Source organism: Talpa occidentalis, unplaced genomic scaffold (assembly GCF_014898055.3).
Source record: "Talpa occidentalis isolate TD23 unplaced genomic scaffold, MPIMG_talOcc4v2.1 talOcc4.4, whole genome shotgun sequence".
Lineage (NCBI taxonomy): Eukaryota > Metazoa > Chordata > Mammalia > Eulipotyphla > Talpidae > Talpa > Talpa occidentalis.
The window spans coordinates 17976936-18003187 of NW_023604295.1; the positions used below are offsets into that span (position 1 = coordinate 17976936).

A 26252-nucleotide genomic window follows, 5' to 3' on the forward strand; every position below is an offset into this window, starting at 1 on the left:
TAACGCTATTTACTTTGTTTAAAGTAGTTGCTTATTAGCAAGTGTAAATAATCCCTATATGACAACCCCAGACTGTTTATCAATATAGCCAATATAATAAATTTATTCATTAACACTTGGGATATACACTAAATAGAAGTTTGTAAATAATTCAATTGGTGAGTTGATTAATAGCACCTAAGTAATTTCTTCTTATTTTTTCTTTCAATTTTTATGTCTGTTTTCCTAACAGAGAAAATCAGCTTAAAAAATCTCTCTATTTTCATTTCCATTTATTTACATTCCCATTTAATCCTGTTATAGTCAAACAAATCTTTATCCTTATTGCCAAAATATTATAAGAACATTTGCTCATATATGACATTATTAGGTTAAATATTTTAAGAATCATTCCAAATTAATCTATGTCAAATATGATAGCTTAATTTATTTCACACCAGAAAATTTCAGTGACCCAAAAGGATTTGACAAGAGGAATTGACAATTAAGACACATATTTGTAATAAATAACAAGAGCAAAGGAATAATGGTTTAGAGTTTATAAATAGTTTAGGGCTTTTTATCAGCATGTACACAGAATAAAACATGCCATTTCTCATTTTCAGAAAATTTCCATTAATAACACAGTAATAGAGTCCTTGTTTGACATAGTTCAAACATGCATGAATCAGTTATCATACAAAACAAGCACTGTAGTGATTTAATTTAAATGATCCTATTTTCATACTTTAGTTAGAAAGAAAAATTGACTACTACCATTTTGGCATCAGATTTACATTTTAAAACTTACATTAAAAGATAATTAAAAACAACTTAATCAAAAGTATAGGATATATAGGATGGATAAATTAACTACTATTTTCATATCAAGCAATACTACATAGTGGGCCTCCCTGCTGGCACAGGGGGTTAAGATGCAACCTACGAGACTCACCATTGCTACTGAAGCACAAGTTTGATCCCTGGCCAGGGAGCTACCCACATGACGCGGCTGACCTCTCCTGTCTTGCCCACCTCTTCCCTCAGCATATTTCATTCGATCTTTCTGTTCTGTTCCCCACTCTGTATCTGGTGAATCTTTTCACCCCCCCACAACTCTGGCTTGTAACCCAGTTCTTGCATGCATAAATAAATCTTTAAAAAAGAAATACCACATAGCAATAAAAAGGAATAACATCTATAGGGAAAATCTCATGGATAAAGTGTTGAGTAAAAGAAGTCAACAAAATGCATATAAGCAAGTTTATATTTGATTAAAGGTCCTTTTACTGGTATCTCTTATATAATAATGAAGAGAAATTCTACTTCACTAAAGTTAAAAAAAAGAAGAAAAAAATATTTTCTACCTGGATATAAACTATTTCACAGAATAGGAGGGCCTTATATAGAGGAAGAAAAGCAAAACTGGAAGGAATATTTGTGCTCACAGACAACTTTTCAGGCACTATTACTCTGACCAAGAGTAGGAAGTAATTTTTTCCCCCATGTTACCATTTTTTCTTGCATAAAATATGGCAGTCAAAGAATAACATTCAATGGTCTCTTCCCCAAGCCAAAGAATCAAATATCTGCATGTTGGAAAAGTTACCTTGAACCAAAACTTTTAGTGTTCATTTAGATATTTTGAATCATAATGTCAGCATGACATGAAATTTAATTGAAATAAGACATATAGTTTTATAAAATGTGTACCCATATTATATTTTCTTTTAAGATTTTGTTCTATCAACAGAGGTCACATATTCATTATTTAAATTATCAACAATTGGTCCATTGTATATTTCATGTTTCCTTCCACATAAGCATAGGAGATGGAAAAATTCTGAATTTTAAAGACATGCAGTTGTTCAGTGGGAAACAGCTGCTTTGCAAGAGTTAAGTGCTTTGGGAAAGATCCTGAGTGTTTGTGTGTATGGGATGCCATGACAGAGCAGTGCTCAGAGGCACTGGATGGTATTGGTGTGCCTCCCCAGTTCTTTCACCTCTTGGTTATAACACTATATACATTAACAAAACATGCTAGTGCAATTTCCTGACTGAGCGATGTTTTTTCCTCTTGAGCTATTCCATAGCTCTTAATATTTTAAGCCACTGATGTGTAAAATTACTTCACATTAAAAATGTATTTCTTGGTCACTGGATATTGCTCAACTTAGTAGAATATTAAAAGTACTTGAAATATTAAAAGTACCTACAATCTAAAGGAACTATATTTTCTACTACTCTACATCTATGGCTGATTTTGACATGTTTAAAATTTTGTTTTTTCAATTGTTAAAAAAAAGAGAACTTAAATCAGTATAATGTTCTTTATACTCTCAGGGCCAAGATCATTAAATATGTAGGACAGCAGATAACAGCATGGACTAGAACCACCACTAATGTGGCAATTTAACCACTTAAACTTGGTTTCATTAGCACAAGTTCAAGTGCTTGCATCAATCCTTAACTACCCCTGAAATTCTGAGAAAAATTCTTAAGTACACTGAACTTTCTGTCCATATAGTAGGAATATGAACTTTCTATATGTACAATGGTGATAATCATCACAACTCTTGATGTTTTAAAAGGATTGAGAGAGATGAGAGCCATAAGCACTCCACAAACTATGTGAACCACATCATCAAGATGGTCATGTGTAAGACTTCACCAAGAGAGTCAATTTCTGGAACAAACATTGCAGACAGGCTAGATAAAGGGTTCTATGAGATACACATAACCACTAAACAAATTTTCTAATCATCTCCAAGATAAAATATTTGAAACTCTTTTAGTAAAACTCTTAGAAAAGCAAATTATTGTTGAAATACTAATGGATTGATTATAATAAATCTCTGAGCTTACACAGAGTAAAAACTCTTAAATTCTCTGGCCCATTGCAATTCCTCATCCTCAACTTCCCATTCTCCCTTTTATCATCAACTTGCCTTTCCAGAGGAGTTTCAGAAAGTTGTGACTATTCCTAACTGAAAAAAATAAAAGTCTATCTCAAGTCCAAGGAAGGTTGGCCAAGAACAAGTTTTACCTAGTGGGATAATATTAATGAGAGTAGCTTATGACTATTGAGAAAGTAAGTTGCTCCAAGGAAAACACATCAACAACAACAACAACAAGCTGATTTTCCAGAAATGTGGTCCATGGTTGTTGCTTATAATCCAATAGACAAAATGGCTTATTGAAGGTCCCTATTTTATCAATGTATTTACATATTATTTTTTACACTTTCCTAGTCATTAGGCAAAGAAAATAAAGCTCTCTTACACACAGACACAGACACACACACCATCTTGTGAACACATACACACACTCTTTTCCCAACTACAGCAGAATAATTTTCCATGCTGTCAGGGAGCACATAGACTAAGTGGCTTAAAGGTATAGCATGCATAGAACAGTTTACATACTTAGTAATAAATTTCCACAAACCTGCTATAAGTTTTGTCCTGGTTATAATTTCTAATACCTTAATGGTTTTTCTTCCACCTAAACAGGATTTATCCCAGGTACTCATAAGTATGAATTCCCTTCATCTAGTAAAGCTAGTAATGATGCTTCCAATCCAATTTAAAAATCATTAAAGTGCAGTGACTTTTATACCCATTATAATTTAGCTCATTTTTGCAAAATTTATTTTAGAAGAAAACAGCTGTGCATTTGCACATCTGTAAATTATGTTAATTACACATCTCTCAAGTGGAAAAAGAGAGGCTTTACCTGCAATGCAATATGTATATCTGACCACACAAATGCTAGTAAACACCTGTGCTTTATATATAATTTCTTTTTGGTCTACATAATCTTATGTCACTATTAATCCAGGCTTTTTTGTGATTTAGCTACTGCAAGTTAGTTCTTAAGTAGGCTTTCAGATGGGACTGGAAACTGTAAGACATTTGATTACTCTTAAGTCATCTACTTATCTACAAAGAGAAAACAAATTTCATAGGCAAACATGGTTAATTCAAAATTGGAAAATATGCAAATACTATTGTATTCATATTTAATGATTTGGGCATTGCAAATTTAAACTAGTTCCAGATAAGAGGTAGAGCAATAGCTTACATTTTATCTACCTATTCATTCAATAAATTAGCACTTTGTCTTATCCAAGCATTTTGAACTTCTGATTACCAAAGTCAATTACTGCCTTCTAGTAACAACTAGCAGATTCCAAATTAAATTTGTTGGCACAAAATATGTCAATAGAAAAATGTTATCAGAATATAAATATTCAGAACTGATTATTGCTGTTTCATTTGCTAAAACTACAAATCATTCTTTGTTTCTATATCCTTGTTGACTCATTTCCTGACAACCAAAGATGTTTTACAAATAGCTAAATCATTCTTGACTAGGAATTTTCTGTGCATCAACCTTTTTGAATGTCAAGCAACCTGAATCTATCTAAAATTGGCTGTTGGCAAAAAAAAGTCTCTCTCTAGAGAATATTTATGAATGGGCTTCAGGAATGGATAGAAAAGAACATGTGATCAAGTTAGAATTCAACAGAAGAAGCAATGTAAATGCATATGTATGTATATGAAATATACAAATGCAATATGCATATAATTTTCAAAAATTGTTCTACTAGCAGAAAATTCATATCTAAATCATTATACCTCATGGAAAAATTTTAAGGTAATGCTTTTAAAAATGAATTTGCAGATGAGCTTTCACATAGAATTATAATAAAGTCAACCCCAGAAGGTTTACTTCAGGACAACTGTTTTATTCTTATTTGAATATTTTGGACACAAAATATAATAATATATACACACACACACATATACACACTATATATAATAGATATGCTCTTTCAAGCACCGTTTATTCACTCGCAAGTAGAATATGCATATTGTACAATTTTTAGCAACTCAAGCTTTTGTCTACATTCTTTAGGAAAGTATCCAGGTTAAGGGATGAACGAAAAACTCATTAAGCTTGCAAAGGCTGAAGCTAGCTTGGTTATTATGCTGATTTGGCCAAGTGATTGAACTGACCTGCCCAAACTGTGATTTTTAAAAAAAATCACTCTAGAGAGAATGCTGCCTCTGCTAAGAAACCCCAATCATAGCCCTCCACTGAACAACAAGAATGAACTTGTTCTTTTGCCACCCCTTTCACTGTGAAAATGTCTGAGATTAGAGATATGAGACTCTGAAGCCAGACTCAAGACCTAAATGTGGGAAATGACCACATGGATCTAAAACAGCATAAACTACACAGACTGGACCGAAACCACCCTTTGCCAGCATTTTCTCCACAATTTTCAAATAAAGAGTAAATGAAGACTGCTCCCAGAGCCCACTGTCTATCCTTCCAGTTTGTTATTTATATATGAATAACTAATTGCAATTAGTTGCTCTAAAAGCACACCATATCATTAATCTCAATGCTATTTTCTATTTTAGCTTTTCAACTGAAGTCCACAGAAAGCCCACATATTCCTAACATTTATATAAAGATTCAAAAAATATAGTGATGCCTTTCAAAATTCTCCACAAGTAATAAACTAGTTGAGAGTCACAGAAAGAAATATTTTTTGAAATATTTTCAGGCACCCTTGCCCCCAATACACACACGTTGACCTTTTCTGTTAGTGGGAGAAATTGAAAGTAAGGCAACATTTAGTCTCATAGTATTTTTAAAGAGCATTGTTATGCAATGTTGCAATAATAGCAAAGGAAAGGCAATTATAAAATCAGTGAATATTAACAGTTATAAGCAAATGATGGCATTCCAGTGTTTCAATAAAAAGTAAATCTTTGAAACCAATAATCAAATATTTAGAATAAGCCCACAAGCCTGTAAAAAACTAATTTTTTTGCTGACTATTCAGGGATTTAAATTAAACAAATTTTTATATTTGATATGGTCATTTATATGCCAGCATTTGATAAGAAACCTAACTTTTCCTTATTCATACATTTAACCTAACATTTCCTTATTCATCCTATGCATACTCTGAAGTATGCATAGAATAAGAATAAACTTTGAATCTGCGGCTACAATTTCTAGCCTAATGCTCACAGACTTAGGAGTTAGGTGGATATTTAGGACAATAAACACACATGAACAAAAGAAAATCCAAGAGGCTTTTAAGAAAAAAAATTAAGCACCTACAAGAGTGTACTTTGCTGGTCTTGACATTGAAAGAAGAAAATACAGCTAGACATAATTCATCATTGTCTAAATATATAATAAGTCAAGTTACATGTAAAATAAATCTAATCATGGTTAAAAGCTATACCAAATAGCAACATTTACTTTATGGTAATTAAAAATTAAACCATATTAAGTGTAAAATGCAACAAGTGCAATCACCTGTTATATAAAAAAGTTAGAGAAGACGATTTTTATGATTCAATATTAATTGTATTTAAATCAAAAAACCATCTTAAAATTTACTTCTTTATCATGTTGGCTGCTTGAAAATAGGGCGATTGCTCACCTTAGAAAAGAATAAAATACGGCTATTAATTCTATGGGGGAAAGTCTTAAAATCATTACAAATTATAATTAATTTTTTAATGTTCAAGATTTACCATATTTATAAAAATGACAAGCTATTATCATTAGCAGTTTATCTGAAAAGTATTTTTTTTTATTTTAGCACGTACTTGCTCCAGAACAACAAAGGTTGATCTACTTTTAAAAGTACATTTATCTACTTTTATTACTGCAAATCCAAGATCATCCCGCATATACTAATCTTTTACGGCAGAGGTCAGTGAAGTTGTGGCAAAATTCAGTAATTATGTTCTATCTAATATGGCAATGCATTTATCTCATTGCTGGAATTTACACCATTTAGAACAAAGCATTTTATTTAAATGATGACATGTTCATCTAAATTGCCTTGTCATAAACATTTCTCATATTTTAAAACTGTGGACAAGATACACTTTTAAAGCTTTGTTTTCAATAGAGAATTAACATGGATAATTTAGTGTCTCTTTTAAATGGGGGAAAAGAAAGCATTTTATGAGCCTGTTGCATAATAGAAACAAAAACAAAACCCTATCACAATTAAATTGGTAAATGTCCATAACCTAAACTGATAACTACAAATGAATTTCACCTCTTCTGCAGAGTGAAGTAGTTTCCACATTCTAAACTGGAAAAGGTTTTATTTCTAAAAGGATGGGAGAAAGGATGAATGAAGCATTCAAATGTTCTTCACGAACAGTAAATTTAACAAAAATATAATTTTTAAAATTTTTTGGAAAGTAATTACATTCTGAATACTGTTTTAAAAATGTCAATGAGGAAAATGTAATCAACATTTTGCATTTAAAAAATTAGCTAGTGATCCTGTCAAAAAGCCTGTACTCTAGAAATACTCGATTAAAATGCAGAATTATAGCAAAGGTAAGTAAATTTCTTAGCTATTTTAGTAATGTGTATAGCAAATTTTGCTCAAAACTTGTTTCTACCTCAACTCAAAAAAATATTTGAGACCAGTCATTTATATAGCGACGATGAAGTTTCTTTCAAACTCAAAAACATATCTGGGAACTCGAAAAGTCCTATATTTTATGACTTTAACTTTGGGAGGTCTCTAATGAACAACAACAATTAAAAAAAATAGCAACATTTTCATTTGAAACATTTCTCCATATATTTTAGAGAAACATTCCGCCAATTTCAAGTGTTCAATAAACTAATTGATTAAAAAATCAAAAACTGAAAACCAAAGACAATGGCATATGTATAAGAGCTAAGATTATATTAAAATAGAGTTCAAAAACAAGGTGCTATAAAAATTCTTATTTTTTCCTGTACCTGTTTGATAATAGTAAGTGATAAAATAGTCCCACTTTTATCCAAATTTAGAAATACCTACATTATGTAGTAACTACTTTCTAAGAAATATCTAAGATTACATTGAATGAGAAATAAACTTTGAACTCACACAGAAGTAGAGAACTTGTCAAGGTAAATTTCCATATATATGTAGTCTTTCCCAATTTACAACATCTACAGATTTTAATGGATTTGAATATGATAATTTCAAACAATCCATGACTTAATTCAACTACTAGCAAGGTATATATAGCATAATAATTTGGTATAGCAATACTGTAAAAATATTTTATATATGCATAAGTTATATACACATGGGTTTATCCAAAGCAAATCAAGATGAATTTTCTAATGCTTCAATTTACTTGAAGGTAATTTTCAGTTTCATTTTTCAGTCACTCAAATTAGCAACATTTTATACTATACAAAAATAAAGGAAGATAAACTTAATACATATACGAAAAACATGCCTATTAAGACAGGTCCAAATCACATTTCTTTAAAGGAGACTAAATCAGGCTCAATTTTTAAAGGGAAATATAGTATTTTTAAAGTAAACTTTCACCCAAAATTACTATAAAGTAGTGCATAGGATCATGCTAACTGGTAAATATCTTAAAAATAAAGTAGAGCAACAGACATCTTACTTTTCTGCTGTTATATAAACTGCAATATGTCTATTTTTAATGTCTAAAGATATTTCTGAAAATGGCATTATAAAAACTGAGACTGTCAATATCTTATTACTGTAGTATTTCATTACAACGTATGAATTTAACTCTTAAAACACTGGAGTATAAAACCACCTATCGGCTTACATGACAAATTGAGTTATAATAAAATCAAAATTAACTGTTTCAAAAATTAGATATAAATGCCTTCAAGCGTGAGAATTTTTCACACAAAAAATCATTTTTTGTTGCAAAGCTGCAATTAAATGAAATCTTTTAAATCATTTAAATGTTCATATACCAAATATTTCTATTAAAACATTAGTTAGAAATCAGACCCAGATATCAATAAAATTTTAAGTTATATAACAAATGCTAGCTTATTTTAGATTCCCAAACACAATGTTGAAAATATTTTAAAAAATCCATTAAAAGATGTTAAGCTTAATTTAAGTGCGCACAACGAAACTTCTAGAAAACTTCATTACTTACTGTTCACTGAGTATTACTTACAGAGATTAACAGTTTTAAGAATTCATCTGTTATTTATCCTGAAGTGTTTTGAATAACCCTTTCATACTGTATACTTCTCAATGAGATGACCACCCCTACTCTGGTTTGCTGAGAAAAACAAAAAAATCGATAAATCTTCTTTAGGATTGTCCTTGTTCTAACTAACGTATTTTAGGTGGCCACAAGCGAGGAACTCATAAAGATAAAAGCAACAATATGAGGAAAATTTTTTCAAATGCTTGTTTCATATTTACTGTATAAAGTCATTTTGACATGCCCACACAACTGGTTGTGGCAGCTTTCAGACATGATTTCTAATAAAAAAAAAAAAAAATTGCTCCAGGTTCTTTAGAGAAAGCTTGCCGCTGGGAAGTTGATTTTGGCCAAATGCCAAAATCATGTGCAAAGGGGCCTCATTAGGGATTCATAGCAGCCTTCAGCACTAACAAAAAATGTGACCCAACAGGCTAAATCAGCGACTAAAATTAAAAAGTAAGAGACAAAGACAACTTACTTAATATTCCTTCCAAAGCAACATTAAACTTTTTTTGGTAATTAAACCCTTGTTAGTCTAATGCAATGTTCCTCTGTCCTCAAATGATTGTACAATTACTCTTTAAAACTTGTCAATTTCCCTTCTAAAGACACTCTTTTTCTGTGGCCGTTTACAAAGATTTTGCGATATAATAAAACTCTATATCCACTATAATCAGTTCAATAGCAGAAAACAAGATCATAAAAATGCAGACCACAGTATTCCCTTAAGATTTAAACAAACAAACAAAAAATAAGCAAACAAAATAGTCAGTACCTTTTAAACTTCTACAAAAGTGAAGATGCATACTCCAAGCTCCTATCGTCTGTCTTACTGTGACAAATCATCTTCATCGCCCAACTTTTCCCCCAAAAAGTAGATTTGATACATAGTCTTACCTAGATGTCTTCTGGCTTTTCTGCAGATCAAAAAGTTTCCTGCCTAAGCACAGATATTCTTTCACGAACCATAAAGGCCCTTTTATGAATCCAGCACTGTAACAGGCAGCTTGCACCACGTTGGGAGCCCAGTGCGTCAGCTCTCAAGATAAAATACATTGCTAATACACAATTAGTGGGAGAGGTTGCCTACTGGAGAATTTATCTTAACGAAAGAAGGAAAAAGAAGCTTTTTCCTTTTTTTTTTTTTTTTTTTTGCAAAAGCAAAGAGGGTGCGGTCAGATGTTAGGTTTTGCCTGAAAAAAAAGGCCCTCCACTGCACTAGTACCTAAATACTAGCAGAAGCAGCCTGGGAAGAGAGCCAATGGAAGGACTTTGTTTGACCCAGCTGCCAATCTCCCCTGAAGCCGTGCGCCAGACTAAACACTCACACTATTTTAACTCAAATCAGGCTACAGCAGCTGTTTGCTTTCCGGCTCTGAGCTCTGCACCCACCATGGGCTGTGCAGTTCACCCAGCGAGCTCTGCTAGCTGCCTGGCTGAAATCTGTTCCGGGTTGGGATTTGTCATTGGAGAACAAGTTTTAACCCTAATTCCTCGGGGGTAAATGTGGACTATTTGTTTTTCAGCCTTTGGATCTAGTGATTTGGGTAATTGTGTGATCTTTCTTTTTTTTAAAAAAGTGGTATTTTATATTATGGAGGAGCTTTGCGATACGAAGGTAACTAGCACCCCATATTTCTTTGAAATTCTTACCTAATCTCTTCTGATGTGGCCAAATTAACACTAATGTAACCATTGCATATAGCAATCACAAGGTTCCTACAGTACACCTTTAAGAGTAAAGAAAGGACCGCTTCACTGCAACCCACACTTCTTGACTCTAGCAAGATGAAAGTGGTCATCACAGACCAGAGACTCCCATCATTCAAAGAGTACTGGCTGCTCAGAGCTCTGGAAAGTGCCTCTAGAAACAATATCTAAGGATATAATTTACTTTTATTTTTAAGATGAAGTGGTACTGGGCCTCCCTGGTGGTGCAGGGGGTTGAATGAAGCACTGTGAAGCTGTTCACAGGCTCTCCAGTGTGGGTTTGATTCCCAGCCAGCCAGGGAGATACCCACATGGTGCGGCAGACCTCTTTTGTCTTGCCTACTGTTCCCCTCAGCAGTGTATTTTGGTCATTTGCCTGTTCTGCTTCCTGCTCTGTCTCTAGTGAATCCTCTCACCCTCCCACACCTCTGGCCTGTACCCCAGCTCTTGTATAAATAAAATTTTAAAAAATCTTTAAAAAATGAAAAAAAGACAAAGAGGTACCACGTGGCCTTATTTGCCTTCCCCCAATTTCTTAGCTTAGTTATTAGGTTCAATATAAACTCACATTCTGAATTGCAAACCATTAAAACATGCCTACTGATAGTCATGGAAAAGGAAATTATGAGAAGTTAGTCATGGGTGTACAATTCACGTAATAGTCAAAATTCTCTGATGTCACAAGGAAATGGGATTTGGTCACTAAGATCTATGACACACCAGATAGGAGCCAAACATTGCAAATGTGGCCATTCAATATGTAGAAGAGTGGGGAAGTCAAGAGGAGAGTGCTAACATAGATGAAAACCAAGTCATATTTCTTCTTGACCAAATTCTTACTTAATGGACAATGTTGAGAGAAATAAGCACTTTTTACTTAGGGATTTTAGTTTTCATTTATATTTAGGGATTTTAGGTGGAAGAATGTCTCCTCATTTAGGGCAAACTGTCAATAAGACTTTTATGAGATATCTAGAAACTTGAGTGCCAGCAGCAGGAGGACTGTCTCAAAGCTGTAGAAACCATGATCCACAAAGGCCCCCATTAAGAAGTTGCTGGTCTCAGCGAAGTTGCCAACATCCTGGGGGGAGGGAGAAGGTTTTGTCTAGTTTCAAATTCATATGTTCAAATCTTAAATCCCCATACCTCATAAAATGACCATTTTTGGTGAGAAGGTCTTTAAAGAAATAATTCAGTTAAAGGAGGTTGGTAAGGTAGGTTCTAATACATACAATATAAAGAAATAAGGGCATAGACACAGGATGAAGATCATGTGAAGACACTGGGAGAAGATGACCACTGTCAAGTCAAGGAGAAAGGTTCAGAATGGCACCTTGATCTTGGACTTGTAGTGACTAGAATTGTGAGAAAATAAATATCTGTTGTCGACACTATCATATCTGTGGTATTGTTATGGCAGCCTGAATAAACTAATACAATGTCTAAGTAAAAAGGAGTGAATGACCTTATTGTTGAAATGCAGTATTTCTATACTTAGGTGTTTGAACATGTAAATTATGAAGAAACTATCTGTTATTCACATTTTCCAGAAAAGAGGAAAAATTGCATGTATGAAGCAGTAAGCAGAAAGGTGTTGATGGGACTGGATTGGAGTAGGAATACCCTTGTGGTCTATTGCAGATATAATTCTAAAATGACCTCCAAGATACCTACTTCCTAGTGTACACTTGTATCATACATTCTGTACAAGTTGGGCAGAAGATGTGAATATAAGGAGATAGTTGCAGTGTCAAATAGGTGACGGACCTTTAAGGAGGAATCAGTAAGATCTTCACGCAAAGTTAGTAGAGGGAGCAAGAAGACAATAGCAAACAAATGCTATTATATATATATGTATATATGTAATATATATATACTTATATATATGATGTTATTATATATGTGTGCCTGTGTGTGTATCATATATAACAAGAAGAGGTAAGGTAAAAGTGACTGAAATTGCACTACTATGACATATTGCTACAACTCCCACTAGCAACAATTCCCACCAACTGACATGAGAATGTCAACATTCATCCATTCATTCATTCAACTGTCTTCTCAAGAATTCTAATTAACGCTGACTTTGTGTGGAAACTGGTTTAAGTGTGGTACAGAGGTAAAAATACAGCCCCTAATATCAGGTTGTTGATAATCTAGTAAATAAACTGAAAGCCAAACAGCCAATTCTCAAGAGTATCACTGTGTTCTGAGCACCCTGTAATGTCTAAAGTCTAGTGGATTTGTATAGGCGATAGAGCGTTATGACAATGCTGAGAATGAACACATGTTCAAATACGTACAATAAACAAGTTACAATGAAAGACACTATGATGAAAAAGGCCATATTTGGGGTTACTGTCCAGCTTCCTGATGTCACATAACTTAAAGTGCCTAAATGTGTGATCACTTGTGTGAAATTATGATCAATAGCTTTTTAATCTATTTTTGACGTTTCCTTTACTATTTCCCAGGCCTACTAGGATGACAAAAAACATATATCTCTTGAAATGCTAGTATTTAAAGATAAAAATCCAATACATAATCATTGTGCACCAAAGTCCCTTACTACTCCAAAGTAAATTGCAAACTGAACTACTGTGGCTTTCACTTTAAGCAAGATATACTAATAATAACACAGTACTTTGAACACCTGTTTCCTCATGAGAAAACTCATAAAACACTGAGAAGCAATTTCAAATAAATGTTAAATGCAAATGGAATGTGATCATGGAACAACTCAAATTATTACAAGGAAAATGATCTTAAACGACTAATATTTTCCATGAAGGTCATACGCAATGATTTAAAATAAAAATATAATTGTCAAGAAACAACACACAATTATCAAAATAGAATATTTTTTACTACCTGGGGGCAGCAATGGAGATGCACAGGACACATATCACACATATACAAACATAGTGTGCATTTAAGTAATGGAAAAATGATAAACTATTCTAATTAATCTTATTAAAAATTTTAAAATGGCATCACCTTCCCACTGTAAGTTTGGTATTTTTTTCCCTTAAACTGTTCCCTGCTTCACACCATTTGCTAGATTTATGAATCACTTTTTTAAGGCCTCTCCATAAGTATTTTTATATTTTATCAAGTATAATTTATAGTTTCAAAAGTATTAAGAATATTTTGAATACAAAGAAAAATACAAAACATGAAAAGCTCTGTATCTGTAAATAGCATTAATTAGTAGTGAATAACCTCCCAATAAATTGCCAAATTTGCTGGGTTTCACAAGTGAACTATACCAAACTTTTAAGAAAAAAGTAATATAAATTTCTCCTAATAGCTTCAAAAAAATAAAAGGGGAAAACACTATTTAATTCATTCAATGATACTAAGGAATGAACAGGATTACTGAGCTTACTTCATTATCTGCTACATTAAAAAAATAGTATGTACATAATTAATATGCATAGACAATATAATGTCCAAATTAGATAAAGTTATTACAAAAAAGAACAACTATTAACATGTGGTGTCTCATAATCATGGACACAAAGATGTCAATAAAATATGAACAAGTCAAATTCACAATGTGTAAAAGTCCAACATTCAGTCATGATAGAAATACACAAGTTAGAAATAGAGACAGGGGCCTCCCCAGTGGCGCAGGGGTTAAGTTGCAGCACTATGAAGCAATCCGCAGCTACGGCATCATGAGTTCAATTCCTGGCCAGGCACTTGACCCACATGGCACAGCAGACCTCTCCTGACTCACCCGCTGCTCCCCTCAGCGGTGTATTTCAGTAGATCTGCCTGTTCTGCTCCCACTCTGTCTCTGGTGTATCCTCTCACCCCCCGCCCCCACACACACCTCTGGCCTATACCCCAGTTCTTGTATGTATAAATAAATAAATCTTTAAAAAACACAGAAGAGAACACCTTCAAAATTTATGATGATTGTCTGCAAATCCTACAGCTAACATACTTCTCCCTGAGTAATTAGATACTTTTTACCTAAAATCGGAAACAAGGCAAGTATATTCCCTGTCATTCTTACTCAACATCACACAGGAAGTCCTAGTTAATAAAGTCAAACAAGAAGTGGAATTAAAAATACAAATATCGGAAAAGAAAAAAGCTGTCTTTTATCATACGTGATTATTTATATAGAAAAACCCCAAAGATTTTTTTTAATAAACTACAGAATTGAAATTTTAGTTGTAAACAAAATGTAGTATATAGAGAGAGGTTGATTTTTAGTGATGTACACCTGAAACTTACATAATGTTAAAATGCAATGTTAATTCAATAAAAAGAGCAATTATAGCAAGGTTTCAAGATACAAGGTTAATACATAAAAGCCAAGTGCCAGTAAGAAGATGAGTAAATTCTAGGGTCTAATGAGCAATATTATGATTATAGTTAATAGTACGGTATTGTATATGTCAAAATTACTAAAGAAGATGGAAACACAGGTATGTTCTTGCTCGGTCGACTGAGAAGGCATAAAAGCAATTTTTCTTGATTATTAAATGAGCACACCTAAACCCAGATCTTAGCTACTAACACCATCCTCCAACAAAAGGTACTAGAGCTCCTTGGAGAAATGCCTGGTTCTTGGACTTGGCAGGAAGTGTGCAAAACAGGCCTGAAGCATCTTGTAATACCGTAAAGTGCCAAAATATAAAAAATAAACAATGATGGAATATATCAAAGGGATATGGAAGCCAACTGAGAGAGGTTATAATGGACAAAGTTAAAACAGTTTGAACAATAAAGTAGTGTTGAATTATATCCCAAAGTATAAAACAAATATCCATGAGCCCCTATTGATATAATTGACATAAAGTAATGGTTTCATGTATAAATAACTTGGAGCATAGACAGACCACACAGAAGAATTACATATACATGGATATAGTCTATAAATATTTGTGTGTATATCTCATATCTATCTATCTATCACTCTATTTTAATTTTTTTAAGATTTATTTATTTATGCATACATGAGCTGGAGTGTAGGCCAGAGGTGCGGAGGGTGAAAGGATTCACCAGAGATAGAGTGGGGAGCAGAACAGGCAAATCTACTAAAATACACTGCTGAGGAGAGTAGCTGGTGAGGAGAGGTCTGCTGCACCATGTAGGTTAGCTCTCTGGCTGGGAATTGAACTCTTGACTACAGTGGCTGGTGATAGCTTCATAATGTTGAGACTTAACCCCTTGTGCCACCAGGGAGGCCCTCTATAGATTTTATTTTTAAGGAAATGGAGCAAGAAAAATATTTGAAACCATCACAATTTAGAATAACTGAAAAAGGAATGACTTAATGTCATGTGGTGTTATGGATGAGACTGTGGAACAATAGAAAAGGGCTATAGGGAAAACCTAAGGAAATCTGCAAAAAGAATTGACCTTAGTTTATAATGATGCATCCACTAGGCTTGAATAACAAATACATCATATGAAAGTCATGAGAATATTGGTGTGGAGTACTATCTTTATAATATTTCTGCACATATACAATGGCTCTAAAATTAAAATTTTATAAAAATGTACTAGAAGAATACTTAAATAGAAAAGATGATCAGTCTAAGTTTTCTATGGGTATGTTACTCAAATATTTTCTTAATTGTAGGAAATAATATTCAGAAAGCATTCTTGGAAAATATATGTTAAAGTAATAAAACTATTTCTTTGCTTCCTGAACCTGTTTGCTCTTGAGTTATTTTTTCCCTTCTATATATCTGATTTTATTTTCAATACTTTTAATGCAGATATTACTTGTTTCCCTCCTTAGTAACTTTTTTTCTTTTCTTACTGTACTCACAAATCAAATTCACTCTTACTAATCAGCTGACAACCTCCAAATCTTCAGCACGTACATCTCTATAGTGTTGCAGATCTTATTTCTTTTAATGTCCATGTGTACCCTACCTCCATTCCCAAAATAAAGTTTGTTCTTTCCTGTCCAATTGCTCCTACTCTGTTTAACAGTCAACTGTTCTTCTTTGCCAGATAAATGACATCAGCAGATATCTCAATATTTCCAAGTAAAACACTGGCACAAAAGGGAAAACATGGAATATAATTCAGAAAAGTAGAAAGAAAAAGAAATCATGAAGAGAAACAATTAAAAATAAAAGGAGAGTCAATGGATAATTAATACTTCTGAAGGATCAGAACAAATACAAAAATCAAAGATATCAAAGATAGGATAGCACTTTCTCAAGACTAATGCCAAAACAAATAATTCACCATGTGTCTGGCAAAACTGATGCAGGAAAATCTAGACCTAGACTGCTGTAACAAAGAAAAAATGTTAATTACACTTTTAAAGGACAAATCTCATTGTCACTGAGAGAAAGAATGTGCATGTGCACACATATGTGTTATACACAAAGGAAAAAAAAAAACAGATTACCCACATTATTTCTTTTTGAAAATCTAACAATATCTATATAACACTGGAGGTGTCTGATGGGTTTTCTATAAGTTCTTGGCTGCAAACATTTTGGCTGGAAAACTGGTTGTAAGGAAATTTTGCCATAAAAGATAAAGTAATGATTAATAGTTTGTTTTCAATTTACACAGTACTTTGATTTTTACAGTATATAAACTTTAGCTTCACAACAGTCTATACGGTGAAGGTGGTGGCCTTAATAGATGGTAACAAGTTCTTAAATGTATTTGATTAAAAAATGTCAATAAAACTGCAAGTGTGCAATAGGAGTGTAAAATCAGATTGCACAACATAATAGAAAATGATAAATGTTTGCAAATCCTTTATGAGCACAGCCTTCCTCCTACATGTCAAAACCAGGTTTAACAAACTATGGCAAATATGAAAGAGGCTGCTAGTAATTAACGACAGTCTTCTAAAGCATTAATGATCATTTCTTTAATTAATTTAGAAACAATAGCTTGTTTTCTAATGCCACTTTAACCAAATGTATCAGACATTATTAAAAGTTGGAAGCTGAAGAAGAATCAGGCTCTATCTATCTCCCCCCAAAAAAACTGTTATGTGATTCCCGGCAGGTAGAAATCTCCAAATGCAAGAATGCATATTTGTAAGTGAGCTTTGTATCATATTGTAAATGCCTTCTATGCTGTCAACATGTTCTTGCTATATTGTCACATGACCACTAATTGACAGTCCAAAGTTCTAGGGGAAACGTTCAACTCTTCATTTCAAAAGTCTATTTCTATAGACTCTTGGGGCAAATTATTGTCATCTGTTAGTGCAATAAATGGAGGAAATGTGCAACAAAATTTCAAAACAAACTATTAAAACAAACTGTAAATCAATTATTTTATCTTTTAAAGCAAAATTAATTTACAGTCAATTAGTTATGCAGAAAAAAATGGTTTTCGCAAAGAACCTACTGTGAAACCACCCAGAAATCAACATCGGGATAAATTATTTTGAATAATTTAAATTTCAACTATAAAGGTCAGAGGTGAGTTATCATGCTATAACTGATAGTATCATAACTTATAAACTAGCCAAAATTCATTTCACATGCAAAAGCAATACTTTCTAAGACTTAAATGTTCTCATCACACAAAAAGAAAAAGGTAAATATGTAAGGGGATGAATGTGTCAAACTACTTTGGTTGACTTCTGGGATCACTGCACTACCTTGTGGAACACCATGTTCCTCATCTTAAATATATGTATTTTTTCATTTTCCAATCATCTTTCAATAAAGCTGGAATAAATAAATAAAACTAAAACAAAACAAAACAAAACAAAACTCAGTATAGAGGACTTTATTACTCCAGCTGGACCCTAAATCCAGAAATCCAGATGTCTCTAGGCAATTTTCCCTAGAGTATTGCACTTATTTTTTTCCCTTAGGGAGTTCTTAAATCTCTATAAAATAGAGTTTTCATTATATATTCTTTATCACATTGTGTTTAAGGACCATTAAAACAACATGAGTATGTTCTGCTTCAATGCTTGCTAACAATAGCTAAATAATTCACGTTTGTGATATTGTACCAAAATTGCTAAACAAAAAATCCTTTACTTAGTGTTTCTTTTTCCATAGGAAAAAAAGTGTAGAATATCATAAGGAAAAAAATTTGAAAAGTTTACAGATCTGGTTACTTTAAGATAATATCCCAATTTATTCAATCATTAATATAGTTTCTTATAATTATGTTTTAAAGTCAATCCATGGAGAATAATCTTAATTAAAAGGTCATAGGAATATCTAAAACACATCAGGCACTACACTAATAAATTATATGAATAGTTTCCTTTAATCCTCATTCCAGCCCAGTGAAACACCTACCATTGAATTGGGTTGAATAGTCTCCCCAAATTTCATGTACACTTGCAACCTGTGAATGTGATTTTCTCTAGAAATACAGGGTTTTTGAAGATGTGATTAAGTCAAGGTGAGGTTATAGGGCGTTAAGATGGGCCCTAACTCTAATGTGATTTGTGTCCTTATAGGGAGAGCGAAACTGGGACACAGAAACACACATAGAGAATGGAGAATGGAGAGAAATGTCTACGAAACAAAGGACACAGAGGATGGCTGACAGTCACCAGAAACTGAGAGAGCCCTGGAACAGATATCCCCCAGAAAACATGTAAAAAGCCAACACTGCCAAGCCCTTGAGCTTGAACTTCTAGCCTCCAGAACTCTGAGAGAAGACATCTCTATCATTTCAACTCATCCAAATTTATGCTTATTTTTTATGGCAGACCTAAAGATTTAACACATTATTGTTATTTCCATTATACAGGGGTGAAACTAAGGTTTAAAGAGTTAAATGTAGTTTACATAAATGGAAAAACAGCATTAAATCCAAATAATCTGACTCCAGAGACTATGCTCTCAATCACTAGCTCTAGTATCTTTAAGACAGTATTTACTGAGGGTTTATTCTAAAATGGGCATCTACTCTATAAATTTTCCTTGTGGTAAGATCATTGTTTCGGTCTTTAGTAAGATCTCTTGCAAATTATCCACATTATACCCTCAGCACATGAAATAGGTTAATTGCATGTTTTCTCTCCCCAAACTGCACACTTGTGCTAATGCCCTTCCTTGTAGCACTTTAACTGGCTATTTCTGTTTGGACATAGAATGTGTATCAGTTCTACTAGGAAGACTGACCATTTCCTGTCCAGAGTTTCATCGAGCATTCTTTCTACATCTGCCATGGCACAACACATATGTCTAAACAATGTAAAATGTCCCTGCAATTTGTTATATCCATCTATTCCCAAGACATTAAGAACAGGGGACCACTAATCATTCTCAGTTACCCACACAGTCCCAGGCACTCATGTTGGAAATTATTTATTGAGAAAATTAATTAGGGGAATATTTAATATGAAATAAAGCAGACACTGTGAATTACATAAAGATATGTAGATATTTTCAGATTAATTTAATATAGACCGTTAGAGACCCATAAATTAATACACATTCAAGTATGGAAAGAAACTAGATGCTTGTCTATTTTAGACAACATTTTTGAGTTATTTTATACCTTTATTAGCAACTTGGGAATAATATGATAAAATGATTAATTAAGCAATCCATTTGAGTGGGTTTCTTTCTGGGAATGTGTATTCGTTTATCATGGTCTAAATATGTTTGTCATCTGGCTTATTTCTGAGTTTAAGAATTTGTGGGTTAAACTTTGAAGCCTAAATGGATGCTTAATCATAACTGAGAATGGAAATAGGGTCATTGTAGAAATACCTAGTTAAAATCAGTTCATAATGAAGCAAAGTGAGTTCTGTTTTGACCATGTCTTTATAAGAGGATGATAAAAGCTTAGAGACAGGCACACAGAGAAATACAACAAAGTAAACACAAGTTCACAGGGAATGTGCCATGTGACAATGGAGAGAGATTGGAATGTGTCTCCACAAACTAAGGGCCACCAAGAAGTTCTGGAAACTACCAGACCTAACAGAAGGCCTTGGGAGAGGCCTTTGGAGGAAGCATGGTCTATGGACACCTGGATTTCAGACTTCTCACCTCCATATTTGTGAGAGAATCTATTTTTGTTGTCTTATGCCACCCAGAATATGGTACTTTGTCTGGTAGCCCTGGGATATCAATACAAGTTTCTTTATCTTGAATGTAATCATAATGAGTATTGTGTCTCCTCATTTTCTTTCTAAAGTGCCTACTTGGGTTCATGAAAATTTAGCCCCTTAAATGTTTACAGTTATTACAACATGTTTTGGAACCTAAACCACCATAATAACTGAATTTGACATTCCCACACACTATAAATGTTCAAATAACTTTTTGTTAACACTTGAAGGTAGTGATCAAATTTACTGAATTTTATGTAGGTCTCTCAAGAAAAAGGCGTTGATGACAGAGACTTGTACTTCCAACTGACCAGGGGCACCCAGGCCTTCCACCCACTGTGAAACACATTATAATTTATACACTTCAGAAGTCTGAAATACTCATTAATAGGAGTGAAAAGCCAGTTTCTGTTCTGCTACATCTAGTCTGTACTCCACATGGTCCATGTGCAACACTATCTGCAGAATGCTGATTAGGTTTTAGGGCTGAAATCTCAAGTCTCCTAAAAACATGATTAATGTTACATTAGCCTTTTGGAGCGGGGGTCTAGAATACAATACTTCTTAGTTTATAAGCAAAACCAGTGGGACATGAAACAGAACAGATATGCAGGTATAAACACATAACCTTCAGTTGTCCTCTTGGAGAATGTGGTACCTCTAATCTCACAAATAATATCACTATGATTAAATGTAACAAGAGCAGATACCAAGAATGTGCACTGCCACTAGGGATCTTAGCCAAAGTACAAAGTTTGCTGTTTGTCTTGGGAAACTTCTCACCTTTTCCTAAACTCTCGTAATCAGCCCTCAGGCACCCAGTGCCCTCATGCCGCCCTCTGGTTGTCCCCGGCTCTCCAGGCCTACTGAATACCACCCTCCCCTTCTGAAGCAGCGGCCCTGTGCTCCAAAATCAAACTTCCCGTCAGTTCCACTTTTCAATCAAAACTCTAATTTCCTTGGGGTGGTTGATTTTGGCAGGCCTGAGCAAAATTCTAATCTGATAATCTGATTAAATTAATTCAAAGTAGGTTGTTAATGGCTAACAGCCTGAATTTCTGAGAGAAGCTGAGTACTTGACAATCTAATTTGTGGAATATACAAAGGAAATGTTTTGAACCTGAAACCTGAGTGTCTTTTATTTACACTCACATTTCTGCTATTTCCTGACTCTCTTCTTCCCTCTCTCCTTCCTTCTATCTCTTTCTTCTTTCTTTTTTTTAAATATTTATTTATGCATACAAGAACTGGGGTACAGGCCAGAGATGGCGGGGGGTGAGAGGATTCACCAGAGACAGAGTGGGGAGCAGAACAGGCAGACTGACTGAAATAAACTGCTGAGGGGAGCAGCGGGCAAGACAGGAGAGGTCTGCTGTGCCATGTGGGTAGCTCCCTGGCCAGGGATCGAACTCGTGCTGCAGTGGCTGCAGATAGCTTCATAGGTTGCGTCTTAACCCCTTGTGCCAGCAGGGAGGCCCACTTTCTTCTTTCCTAATTTTCTTTATTTCATTCTTTCTCTACTACCCCCTTTCCGGTTCTCTCCTCCCCTTTCATTTTCTTTCTCTCTTTATCAGGTCAACAATATGGCACAGACAGATGGTTATTTACCTGTAACTTGACTTCTTGATAGAAACTGACCTAAGGCAAATGTAACTTCTTCATTTACTAATGTTGTAGTATCTATACTCTTAATATTCTCCTTTGTTGGTTACTATTTTTAAGTCTGTGATGAGAAAAAATTATCAAACTAAATTTAGGATTATATTTTCTGCTTCTCTCATGATCTTCCATTTGTATAAAATGTGAATAGAGCATTTGAAAGCATCACAACTAGCTGCTTGTTTTCGAATTATTATTATTAGTAATAATTATTCAAATACTTCACCTGTCATAGTTATTGAGTTGAAAGTCTTTCCCAGAAATGTTAATCATCTTATACAAGTACTGACATTTGCCTCAGGTCCCTAATGGAAAGCACATCAATATATATCATATTTATTATCACTGTTTATTCATTTGAAATATTTAATAAGAAATACTGTGGTTAATATTTTTCTGTAAATGATGAAAATAATTTATATTTATTACACAATTGTGTCAGATGCTATACTTTGCAAATAATTCATTTAACTCTTCAAACAACAGTAAGTATTACATATTTTTATATCCTTGCTTTCAACAGTTATGGAAAAATTAAGACTTGACGTATTTAATAAACTTGCCTAGGATCACACTGTAGATAAATTGTATATAAAAATCACTGCACGGATATATAAAAGAATATGTACCAACCATTCCTCAAGGAATATAAATGTGCATTTTCTATCATAAAAAAAGTAAGTTGTGGGTCTCCCTGGTGGCCTAGGGGTTAAGTCTCAGTGCTATCACTGGTATAGTCTGAGTTCCACCTTCAGCTCGGAAGTAATCCACGTGGCACAGCAGACCTCTCCTGTCTTACCCACTGCTCCCCTCAGCAGTGTATTTCAGTAGATCTGCCTGTTCTACTCCCACTCTGTCTCTCACCACCACCCCTACATTTCTAGCCTATACCCCAGTTCTTACATATTAAATAAATAATTTTTAAAGTAAGTTGTACATGAAAACTGATATTTCATTTTTCAAAGATTATTTATGCATACAAGATCTGGGGTCCAGGTCAGAAGTGTGGGGGTAAGAGGATTCACCAGAGTCAGAGTGGGGAGCAAACAGGTGTATCTACTGAGACACACTGCTGAGGGGAGCAGCGAGCGAAACAGGAGAGGTCTGCTGTGCTTTGTGGGTTAGCTCCCTGGCAGGGGATTGAACTCATGCCACAGTAGCTGGTGCTAGCTCTGAGATTTAACACTTGTGCCACCTGGGAGGCCCCCGAAAAATGGTATTTCAAGCTCAAACTCAGCCCCCAACAAATGCTGAGGGATCAATAAATGGAAGTTAAACCAAGTGAAAGATTTCCTTGCATAGAAAACAAATCAATTTCTAAAGATATCTAGGTTAACATGGAAGAATGTGGTGGATGACTACTATAGCCTGAGGAGCAATAAGAAGTGGTGTTACTTACTGATCACCTCCTCTAAGGGGTGGTCCAGAGTAGTTGCAGAGCTTTCTCAGGCGTATGATACCTCTGGCAGCAAGATGATGAGCTGACTATAGGCAGAGGGAAGCAAAGTCTCTAGAAATCCTGAAAGAGAAAATGAGTCACCCTAATTACTATGAAATAGGAAAAGTGTAACATTGATTTTTATCAAAATAAAACCTTATGTAATCTAAGAATAAAACCCAACCAAGTATTACATCATTTATTTCTATTGAATAAATTGTTTGGGACTTTCTAATAAGTATTACCTGGCAGAATAGTACTAAACACCAGGTCACGATGGGAAACATTTGAACAATTGTTCAATAAATATGCTAGCTGGCTGCTTTAATTCATAAAAGTAATGCCTACTTGAGGGGGCATCCCTGGTGGCTCAAGGGGTTAAGCATTGCACTGTGAAGCAATCTGAAGCCTCTGCAGCACGAGTTCAATGCCCGGGCCAGCCAGGGAGCAACCCATATGGCACAGCAGACCTCTCCTGTCTCCCCCGCTGCTCCCCTCAGCAGTGTTTTTCAGTCAGTCTGTCGGTTCTGTTCCCCACTCTGTCTCTGGTGAATCCTCTCACCTCCCGCATCTCTGGCCTGTACCCCAGCTCTTGTATACATAAATAAATAAATCTTTTTTAAAAAAGTAATACCTGCTTGAGGTAAAAAAAAATAATCTAGTAATCCAGAAGTATATAAGGCATGAGATAAATATCTTTCCTTTCCTTTATCATTCCGTTCCCCTCAGATAACTACTCACCTGGCATTTCGAGATATTTTCACTGCACAAAATAATATTATACTCCATTGTCTTACTTTTGTAAAACAAATAGACTAAAATTACAGTTTTGGATGTATGTCATTGTGGCTATAGAGTAAGACTGGCGTAGTTCTTTGTATTAAAAGAGACCTTACCTTACATATTATGCTATAACTTGATATATTGCATCCACCTCCCCCCAAATATATCATGGAAAATTTTCCATATCAGAAGATACATATCATATATCCTTTTTATTTTTACCTTTTTAGGGATTTATTTATTTATTTATTATAATAAGATTTATTTATTTATTCATACAAGAGCTGGGGTATAAGTCAGAGATGCGGGGAGTGAAAGGATTCACCAGAGACAGAGGGGGGTACAGAAAAGTCAGATCTACTGAAATACACTGCTTAGGGGAGCAGCAGGCAAGTCAGGAGAGGTCTGCTGCGCCACGTGGGTCACCTCCATGGCCAGGTATTGCACTTGTGCTGCAGTAGCCGAGGATATACTTTATAGTGCTAGTGCGTAGCCCCTTGCACCACCAGAAAGGCCTCTCATAGTCTTTTTAAAAAGTTATTTAATAATCTATTTACATTGTATTGTAAGTCATTTAATTATTTCCTAGTGCTTTGTCTTCTTCTCAAGCTAGGTTTACTCACATTTATATACATTACCTTGTCTATTTAGGGACCTATGTTCCAACTCATAATAGCTATTATTTAATTTTCGCAGAAAGTTAAGCTTATAGTCTCAGTGCTTAATGATGGAAATACTATATATTTTTTTCTTTATTATCTTGAAGAAATAAGATTCTGAAAACTTGGAAAAGATGCTTTATACAATTACATCTCATACATGTCACACAATATATTCAGGGGGGTTAAGAAAATAACTCTGAAACCAAATGGCTATTTAAAATATCCTGCAGTTAAGTATAAAAGTTTTTTTTTTAAGTATAAAAGTTTTAAACCCAAATTTTCTGTTACTATAGACAAACATTTATGTTCAAGAAATATTAACTAACCATCTTACAAGTAGATCCTAAATGTTGGTATAGGTGGTTAGTCTGAAACTTTGAGGATTCTAAAGAAAATTCACAGGAGGGTTACTGTAAGTAAGGTCATCCACGCAACAGCAGTGTATTTTCAGCCCTTTTTGCTCATTCCCTTTGGCACTAAAGAGACCACGTGTACAGAGAAATTTTGCAGCTGGCAGAAGACACATGCTGAGAAATAACACCATAACTCAGAGCAACTTCTGGCCAACTACATCGATCTTATTAAATTTCAACCTTTTCTTCTGGAAAATAGATCCACTAAGACAAGAAACAAATATACCAAAAATACTTCTGGCACAATCATGAAAGTCAATAGTCTTCAGATATTGTCTAGTTGAGGAACATATTCCCATCAATGGGGATGTGGGCTGGCCTGGGAAGCCTCTTTGGGTTCATCAGAAGCTAGAATAACCTCCTTTTCCCCTTACTGAAAAATTACCAAAAAAAAAAAATTACCAAAATATCTGGGCTATTTCTTTATAACTGGTATATTTAATGAAAAAGATAAAATGAATTATCAATTGCTATAAACACAGGCTGGGAATCTTTTTAACATAGCTATGGGAATACCAAAAA

At 34.1% G+C, this 26252-nt stretch overlaps 1 long non-coding RNA gene across 9 annotated transcripts in view; it reads right to left on the minus strand.

Annotated features, from left to right (window-relative positions):
• Positions 1-26252, minus strand: part of LOC119257267 (uncharacterized) — a 422247-nt gene that overhangs the window by 142275 nt on the left and 253720 nt on the right. For all 9 annotated transcript variants that reach the window (XR_008553798.1, XR_008553802.1, XR_008553795.1 and 6 more), the window contains one exon: positions 23834-23953. This is a non-coding gene — a long non-coding RNA (uncharacterized LOC119257267). The remainder of the gene's footprint in view (positions 1-23833; positions 23954-26252) is intronic.